The sequence below is a fragment of the Cryptomeria japonica genome, chromosome 5, assembly GCF_030272615.1.
Source record: "Cryptomeria japonica chromosome 5, Sugi_1.0, whole genome shotgun sequence".
Classification (NCBI taxonomy): Eukaryota; Viridiplantae; Streptophyta; class Pinopsida; order Cupressales; family Cupressaceae; genus Cryptomeria; species Cryptomeria japonica.
Genome location: NC_081409.1, coordinates 285,936,261 through 285,946,850, shown reverse-complemented (window position 1 = coordinate 285,946,850; position 10,590 = coordinate 285,936,261).

Genomic DNA, 10,590 nt, shown 5'->3' with positions numbered 1-10,590 from the left:
TTTTTGAGATAGCTTGATATCACACTCATAGAAAAGTAAAAGGTGGAATTGCAATGTACAACCCCTACAATTGTGATGGTCCAATAATTCATGGGGATAAAGTTGACAAAATTTTATATAGTGTAAAGCTAGATAACCTATTAATATTATAGTTTATGTCAATGCAAAGCTACATAACTTGTTAATATTATAGATAACATAGATACCTTGATTCATTTGACTTCCAGGAAAAGGCAGGTGGCCTTTCTCAGAGAGATTGATGATAGGAGAGTCAAGGATATTCTATGTTATGATCACTTGGCAATTCTTCATGTCATGAGAGCGATTCTGGGTGATGAATTTTTAACGACCGACCACAAATACAAAATTAATTAAGACATCTCTTTTATTTTTTTAGCAATTGCATTGGATCTAGGTTTTAACAAGGACAAAGTAAGAATGCTTTGTGTTAGCCTCTTCAAAGGGCAGATTTTTTGGGGTAATAGATGATATTTTTTATGAATATTGACAAATTTAAATGAATCTCTATCCCCAAGGATTTTTATAATGTGAGTGTCCAAAAATTTCCCCTCATTCTTCTAGACGACAAGGAAGAATACCAGGATAATAAGCATGTGACCATTAGGGAGTTATAATTCCTGGTCAATTGGATAAAGATGGGAACCAGTATTGACCTAGAATGGATAAAAAATTACGCCTCTTTGGAGGGGATGGAATGGACATTTGAGGTCAAGGGGATTACTCTAGCAGAAGCAGTTTATGTCGAATAGGCATGAGTGCTTGGACCAACTGGTGGATTCAGGTTTTTGATGCATTTGTCTATCTATATGTGGCTAGGTTTAGGGTTGATATTTTCAAAAATGGTTATGTTGATCCATTTTGTTTACTTTAGTTCCATTTGGCTTGGAATGCCTATGTCTTTTATTTCATATTTTTGTCAACTCTTTGGACTCTATTTATCTTTGTTAAAATTTTAATCCTTTAATATAATGGGTGTTGGTCATCCAGCTAATTAATTACCAAAAGAAATATTATAGTTTGTGTTAGAGGAATTCATAAATGAAGATAAGATATTAGTAAATGTGAAATATTCTACTAACTAACTAGATTTAAACAGATTTTCTACTTCTACTAACCAACTAATGAGGAGTTTTCTAAATGGGTTGCTAAATATAATAAGCCTACATGAGTTGATAATTAGCATACCTATGTAATGTTGGAAGTATCTTTATAGTATTGTAGAATATCTAACAAATAGATTTCAAGATATATGATTTGGTATATGTTTTGAAGTTGGTAGAGATTAGAAGGGTAATTAGCAACATATTTTGTCTATAGAATGTAAATTATGCTTATAGTTTAGAGTATACTAAATTGAGTGTATGGTCAGGTTGTTAAGGAGTAATTAATTAAGTTTTAGGTGGTCTAGGATGCTACTTGTGGCTAATTAGGATCTTACCCTCTAGTTATGGAAAAAAGATTAAAATTCTCTTTAGATGGCTAGTGGTATGAGATTCAATTTCTTTTTATTTTATCTTTGTTATAAATAAAAATTAGGTGATATTATTTATGAATGTTTACCCCACTCTTCAAGCTAAAATATCCACTATCTTATCTTGCCAAATTTCTACCCTCCTTGATTCTTATCTTGGGCTTCCCCTCATCTCTATAGCTCCTTCCTCGGTCTTTTGGAATGGCATTCTTGAAAGGTTCCACAAGAAATTGGTTGGCTGGAAAGAGAAGCTCCTTAGTATAGTAGAAAAATTACAACTAGTGAAATCTTGTCTGCAAAATTTACCTATCTATTATCTTTCCCTTTTCAAATTGTCTCAGGTTGTGGCTGAAAAGATTGAAAGAATTCAAATAAGATTCCTCTAGTCGAGCACTAAAAAAAGAAATAGAATTTCACTAGTTGCTTGGGGAAAAGTGTGCAGACTTGTGAAGATGGGGGTGCTAGGTATAAGAAAAATTAAAACCTTTAATAGAGCCCTGTTAACTAAAATTGTGTGGCAGCTATCTGAAGAGGAGAAGGACTAGACCAACATTCTGAATAATTTCGCTAAAACTAGAAAAGACATAAAAAATAATGGCAAAATGATTATAGGTAACGGGACAAGAACTGACTTCTAGAGAGAATTTTGGGCTCATTGCCAGGCCCTTGCTGATCTTCCATATCTTAGAAACATCTATGCCTTCCTAAGTAGATGCTACCGAGTGAAACTACATGACTACATAGTGTGGCAAGATGAGAAAGCTTCATGGAGAAATATGAAAGGGACTATCACTAACCATTCTGATATCTATGTGAAAGTTAAAGATCAAATTTTGATGGAGGCTAAGCAGCTCTTAGGTCTTCTTCCTAACTATTCCCTATTCTCCTCTCATATGGATGATGAATATATATGGAAAATCAATTTATCAGGAATCTTCACTATCAAATTGGCTTACCAAGATATGGAGGTAGAAACTACAGAGAATTTCAATTGGAAAGAAATATGGATCAAAGGGCTAATTCCTAAAATCATTTTTTTTTGATGGGCTACGGCTCATGGGAGGATTCTGAGTATTGATAATCTTAACAAGCGGGGCTTCTCCTTTGCCAACATATGTGAGCTTTGTTATAAGGACATGGAAAGTATAGATCATATTTTTTTGCCCTATAGTTACGCTTGGGAGATTTGGAATACTATTCTGAAGGACTTGAAAATTTAATGGATTCATCCTAAAACCATGAGAAACTTCATGGATTCATGGACTATGACTCCCTACTCTCACCCTTTTCCTAAGAATCTGTGGCTTCAAATTCCCCCAATTATGGCCTGGAACATCTAGAAGGAATGGAATAATGGAGTTTTTAGAGAAGAAAGGAAAAATCGCAATGTTCTCGCCAATATCATAAAACAAGAGGTGAGAGAAAATGTCAATGCAAGCTTCCCAGGCATCTCTAAGGTCTTAACTACTTTGTTGGACCTCCACTTAAGACAAAAATGGGGTACTCAACATAAATTCTTGAAGCTTAACTAGAATAACTTGTTACAGAGAAAAGCGGCACTTGGCTCCGTCCACATTCGGGTTGGATCAAGTGTAATTTTGATGGTTGCTCTAAAGGTAATCCCGGTTTGTCTTGGGCGGGCAGCTTATTTAGAGATCATGGGTTGATTGAAGGATATGGTACCAATTTGGGGATTGGGACGAATAATAAAGAAAAAGTTATGGCATATTGGATGGGCCTCTCTAGGCTTCAACATAAATCGATAGGGAATGTAACCTTGGAAGGAGATTCAAAGTTGATCATTGACTGTCTTAATAACTACATTCCCCCCCCTGGGAGATCGGACAGATTATAAACAATTGTAAGAGTCTCCTTAATCTCTTTGAGAATATTATTGTTTAGCATACCTACATGGAGGGAAATATGGTGGCTGACCTTATTGCCAATCAGGGTTTGAGAAATGCGGATTGGTGATTTTTTAACTTTAGTGAAATCTTTAGGTAGCTCAAAGAGATTATGGCTCGTGAAAGGCTTAAGTGCAAACATGGTAAGAATGACAAATACCAACAATGGTTCTAACAATTGGGTTTTGTGTACTTGTTTACATGATTGGCTTTTTTTTAATTTTTAAAAATATTTGTGCTCCTACAATATGATGGGTAGCCCGTTTGGGTGATTTGGAGATATTTCTTGGGTTATTTCATAGAGATGTTTCTTGGGTTATTTTCATAGAGATAATTTGTGCTTTGCTTGCCCTACTTCAAACATAGGGGGCCCTCTTAAGAGAACTCGGCCTAAAAATTGTGATGGGCTTCATGACAATGAGGAGATTTTGGAGTTGTTTCAGAATGCTAGTTTTACCCCCTTCTTTCTAGCTTTGAAGGGTTACAATAAGGCCCTAACGACACAGTTTTGCAACTCTTGGCATAATGCCTTTGTGACTATCAGGAGGATCTCCTTCACTGTGACACTGGATCATATCACAAAGGTCACCGTTCTACCGAATGTTGGTGAACGCATGGAAAGATGCAACAATGGTGACTACAAAGTGTTTATGAAAAAATTCTTTGAGAAGGGGGAGAAATCGGAGGCAGTTCAGAACAGGTATCGTCTCTTGGCTTTGCCTAAACCATTCCCCATAGTTAGTTATTATGTTATGAAGTATTTTATGCTAGAAGGTAGATACACTACTATGCATAGTTATTATTTTCGTATTCTCAATCATATTAGGCATGGGGAGAAAAATAATTTGCCTTTGTTTTGGTGTTCTTCCTTAGAATCTTGCATTCAAAATGGTGCCAACCCCCCACTCCACCAAGGCCTTATTTATCTACTTTACAAAATTTCTATGGACCACTCTCTCAACCGCAGTAGTTTGTCCCCTATGCTTGGAAATGAGGGAAACTCTCAAAAAAATCTTGGTATGTCCTCCAAGCTTTTGCTTGTCAACCCTATGAATCAGTGTTTTCTTGGCTCCACCTCCTCTACTGAGAAAAGAGGAAAACAAACCCTTTCTCTCCTAGATAAAGAATCCCTGGAGCTTGCTTTGCTAAATGTGAACCCAGATAAGAGAAATCTTGAAACCCCCAAGAATTCCTCGGTTAAAGCTAAAAAAATTATCACAGAGTCTGCCAGTAAAAGTATAACCATAGACCTAGACCTACACAATCAAGATGATGAGGAGGGAAAACCTTTGGAACGGGACAAAATTGAAAGCAAATTCAGGGAAAGGGGGTCGGCTAAGCTTCAGGCTAAGGAAAGAATAGAGGAAAACAAAAATGTCGATAATGGGGCCAATGTTAAAAATCTAGAGGGAATTTATGATTTGGAGGAGGATGATAATTTCGTTGACAATCTTGAGGAAGAGGATTTCCAAGAGGAGGATGATCTTAAAGAGAATTTCAAAGAGGAAATGGAAGAAGAGGAAGAAGGGGATGAGATCAGCGAGACTGAGGAGGAATCAGATACTCTGGAACAAAGCCCTGAGACCCCTAACTTGTCGGGTGATGAGGAGATGGTCCCCTATTCCCAAGACTTCCCTGTTAAGATAAACAACAACAAGAATTTGTACGAGAATTTTTTGGAGCTGAAGGAGAGATTCGCTACTCTCGAGATGAAGAACGAGGAACGAAACTTGAAAATCCAAAACTTGTGTGATGCCTTAAGCTCCCTTTGCTGCATTATAGATGGGGTTATAAAGAATGTTGTTCTGGGCACAGTTTCTGGTCAGGGGAGGATTAAAAATAACAAGAAGAAGATGGCAAAGCAGGGCTAGATGGAGCAAGCTATGGGCGATGATGAGGACAAGATGGACACCTGGAAATACAATCTTGAGAGACTCCAGCGGGATTCGAATCTAGTTAAGAAGGATTTGTTGCTCTTTGGGTTCTGGTTTTTTGTTCCTTTTTGCTTATGATCGTATTAAGGATGTTGTGTTGGGTCTGCGTACCCTTTAATGTTAACTTTTATTATGATAGGACTGATAAGACTTTTAGTAATATGTTTTGTCCTGATGTTATTGTTAAGACCTTGAGTAGTATGCTTACTGATAATGTTTATAAGTGGGATGATAAGTCTAGAAGCTGGAGGTTAGTTAGGATGTGTAGAAATAGCTAGAAAACTATGAAAGTTTTCTATTATTTTTGAAGAGTGGGCTCTGATTTTTGTTTGTTCTCTAGGTGGCTGTTCTTTGCCTAAAGATTTAACTTTGTAATTCTCTACTGTTCTCGGTTCAGGCCCATCTCCTTGCTTATATAATTAAAAACATGAATAATTTTTAAAATCCTTAAAATATTTGTATAAATTTATTACATATTGTAACAAGTCAACTGAATGTATATAGATTGTAGTATGCTAATAGAACTAATCCCTGAATCCTATAGAACATTAAGAGTGAAAAAGAAACATGAATTCTCTCATTCATTGGCTAGCTTCCTAATTGCCTTGATCTTATAGGCTAAGGAACCAACACAACTATTTAAATATCTATTTTCCCTCCACAGTCGTTTAAAAAGCTGAGGTAACCACGGGCAGCACCAGCAAGTCAAAAACCTTACCCGACGAAATCTCCGTTTGTTGGAGTTAGAGGAGTTCCACACACTACAACGATATTCCGTGTATATAAAAATTGGAGCCACAACAAATATACGTATGGAAATAAATAATAAACATGTTTAATTTTTATTTTTTTAATTATTCTTGAATGACCTCCATGTTCTAAAGGCCACTATTAACCACTAAATAAATGATAATTATTGTAAAACAACAATTTAAATTATTAATAATGTTCGCAATAACAACAAAGACAACTTGCTAATGCGTTGTAGCGAGGATACGTATATATGGCGTATCCGCTAATGGAAACAATTGGAAAGGTAAATTACTTGGGTTCTCTAGCCCACGTTCTTGTATTGAAAGTAATAATACAGGTTGGGCAATCCCTGGATCACGTACAGACTTGAGCTTGTGAAATCGTTCACGGGTGCACAAAGTTTCATGATTGAAGTCTGAGACCACACACCCTATAAATACCCACCGAGGGACTTCCCTCTATTGGCCTAAATTTGTAGCAGTTCTTTTGGCTTCTGATTTCATCCTCGAGATCATTTAGAGAAGGTGAAGATGAGAAACGGTGCAGTGTTGATTGTAGTGGGTATGATCTGTCTGGCGATAAGCATGTCTTCTCTAGTCGAAGCACGCCATTACCAGTCGTCTCCCTCGTCTTCTTCATCATCTTCTTCATCTTCTTCATCATCTTCATCGGGTGGGGGGAATTCATCAAGCTGTTCACTGAATGCATTGAAATTAGGAGCGTGTGTTGACGTGCTAGGAGGACTAGTAAATGCTACCATTGGAGATCCCGCTGTGAACAAATGCTGCCCTGTTCTGCAAGGCGTTTTGGAAATTGAGGCAGCACTGTGTCTGTGTACAACGATTAGGGCAAAGGTTCTGAGCCTGAACATCATCCTTCCAATCGCTCTTGAGCTCTTTGTTCAATGCGGTCTCACCCCGCCTCCTGGTTTCAAATGCCCACCCCTTAATTAAGGAAGGTAGAGTTGAATAAGGCAACCCAGCACGTAGATAGAGATTTATTATGAAATTTGATTTCAATAACTATTTGATTGGGTCGATTCTGAATTTCTACAATAAAACTGCAATTATTTGTGGCTTGGACTGAGGTCATTACAGTCTGCGGTTTGTTATGTAATGTGAAGGTTGCATGGAGTAATAAAAAGAAAGTATTCTTGTGCTCGTCCTCTCGAGGCTCTATTTAGGCGCGTGAAAATTTATACGGGAGTATTAATTAATTCACTGCAGAGGATTTATTTAATTTACCAATTTAATGATGATAAATGGACGGTTGAGATTGATATTGTAATTTATTATTACTAAGAGAAGTGTACATCACATTTCTAATTTAAGCGTGAGCAGACACATATCTATACTAAAAGACATTGAGGGATTATTTCTCTCCTACTTTATTCAATAATTCTCAAGAATATGTGTTCAAAATATGAAACATGGCATCAATTCATTAGCAATGTACAGGTTGCATCTATTCTATTAAAATAGTCAAAATCGAAGAATCATTTTCGAAATGGGAATTTGAGTAAGTTATTGATCATTTTAGTCCATTTTCATATTTCAATCTACTCATATGGACATGGTTACTTATTATTTTTTAAATTTGGTTGATGCCATTTGAAGAAAATATAATACATTTTAAATACTATGTAATTTCATCACAAATAATATTTTGGTTAGATATGGTGTTTCTTAAAAGGTTATGAAAGACAAGGCCTCAAAGTATTTCTTAACTAGAATCATAGACATGTGACACATGAGATTTATTCATGAAGTTTTCTAAACATTATTTGTAAAGCAATGATCAAGCTAAAATAAGAAACAAAAGAATCATTAATAACATTAAAAAAAATGATTGATGATAATACAAAAAATCAGCACAAGAAAATTTATGATGCATCATTGCATGGTTACAAAACTTATAAGTTAGTGTAATTGGGATGTCACCATTCTACTCACTATATGGAATAGAAGAAAAGATATCTATTTGACTTGGAGTTTCCTACACTACAATTAGCTAAGGATATTAGAAATCAAGATTTCTAAAGTTTTTACATGATAGAGTTAGAGTTTTAGTTGTAGATAGAAAAACTAAACATCAAAGAAAGGTTAATGGTTTTCCTCCTAGTTATGAATCTCATAAAATTGAGTATTAATATCAAGGATGTAAGAATAATTTTATCTTAGAAATAAATATTTTAAAGGTCAAGAGTGATCCATACTCATATGAAACTTTTTGTGAAGACGATGCAATATGCTAATATAAGTCTAATTAAACAAATGTCATCCAACATAATGCTTTTTCGTGCTACATGATTTCCCATATAAATGCAGTGCAATGACCTAATTCTTACCTGTCTAAAATTTTATAGTGTGAAATAAATTCCAAACTTGATCAAAAACTTATTATAAGTTATAGCATCCAATAACAAACATAGGGTGCTTTATTATGAAAAAATAAGTACCATACTCATTATTAAATGAGATGTAGAAAATGATTAATTTTTCTTAAGAAATTGTATAAATAGATAATTTATTAAAAGAATATTTAGATATCATTTTAATTCTAAATAGTGAAATTAGTCACAATAAAAGTAGGGGCTTTCCACAACTAGATGTATTCTTTCATAAATATTGTTTACTAAGGGGACCAAATTATCATCTATATAGAAATAATAGATAACAATATTTATGATTAAATAATAAAATTAAATTTAAATAAAAAACTACTTTTTATGACTCCATACTTGTGTCACACTATTTCAAGCATGAATAAATGGTACATATTTAACATGAACAATTTTTTCTATTAAAATATGGTATGAGAACTTTTTTTTACTTGTTGTTGGAGAACAAATAAGAATTTTAAGAAGGTAAATGATGCCTTTTTATAATGCATCGAGTATTCATATAGGGTACTAATCATGTAAAAACAATTTAGAGAAAAAAAAATACATTTATAGAAATCAAGACACACTCATAGCTATTGTAAAAATATATAATGATGTTTTTACAACATCATCACCAATGCACAATGAGAGATTTCACTAGGGGAAGACTAGGACAATTCAGCTTGCACTAAGCCATGCATCTCAATGTATAAGGAAGGATAAGTTATAGGTTTTGATATTTTCTAGTGAAGTGATGAAAAGAGAAGACTAAGTGTAACTTGAAAAAATTCTCTTCAAGTATATTTACGCAAAAATCTTAGAAGTGTCCACTATTTGAGGTTTCATGGATACATAAGCAACTAGGGGAGCTATAGTTCTATGAAAAGACATAAATATATAGAGAGGATATTTGTGTTACAATATAGAGTCCACTTCTAGCAATAAAATATATTTTTAGCTTTATAGTTTAATTTGGGCATAATAGGTGTAATTAGAGACTATATAGATGAATTTTCCTAGCCCTCATACATTAAAATGATGCCTTGGACTAAAAAATAAGTGTACTACAAACATATCCCAATAAACTTATCATACACAATTTCCAAACAATAGATGTCACCATTCTATCTAATCAACAAGCTATTTCATAGCTTGAAAGATTAGGATTTCATTCAAATGGCTTATTAACCATCAAAATATTCAATTAAATTAGGATATAATTCTTTTCTTTATCAAAACTAAAAATTAGGCATTATATATTTATTTTACCAATAACCATGAATAGATGAAGAGAATTTAAAAATAATCGTTGTATTTGAAACTAAAAATGATATGAACAATGGTAGCCTAATTTTTATCACTATTTATGCCCTTAATTATATATTTGATAAAATATTACAATAATAAGAATTTGAAGTCAAGGAATACAAAATATTGAAATGTATATTTTAAGTATATTATGTTGGTTGAGGGCCACCCAATAATTTGTTAACCCCATTCTACTGTACTTTGCTAGGAAATAGTCACTTCTGATATAGTGACTAAGACAAGGATGATAAGGAAACACACACATGTAAGATAGTTATGAGAAAGCATCATATCATAAACGTACCAAATAATAAAAAATACTAAATATATATATAATAGGGATCAATGATATCAAACATGTTGCCACTATAAATATAAGGGTACACTAAGAAGAGATAATAGGGATAAGGAAATTAATGTCACTATTATAGTCCAATGACTATGTGGAAAACTCAACACACATGTCATAGATTGCAAGAGAAGGAATAATCCCAATGGTATTCACCAACCCATCAAGGGTTTGACTTTCAATTTATTCTCATGATTATAAAATTACAAGAACCCAACCATGTTTTGAAATAGTCTTACCAATCTAATTCATTTAATTTCAATTTAAACATTTAATGTTTCTAAAATAGTTCTATCAGTTTTGGTTCATTAAAGGATTGATTTGCTAGGGGCACTCCATAGTGGCGGAGGAGTGAACCTTACTCTAATGAGATTTTCTGGCCCCTCCTATCAGGTATTCTCCTTATACCTTAATTTATTTTCTCATTCTAGTAGTTGGTTTCAAATTAATTTGATTCTCATATTTTT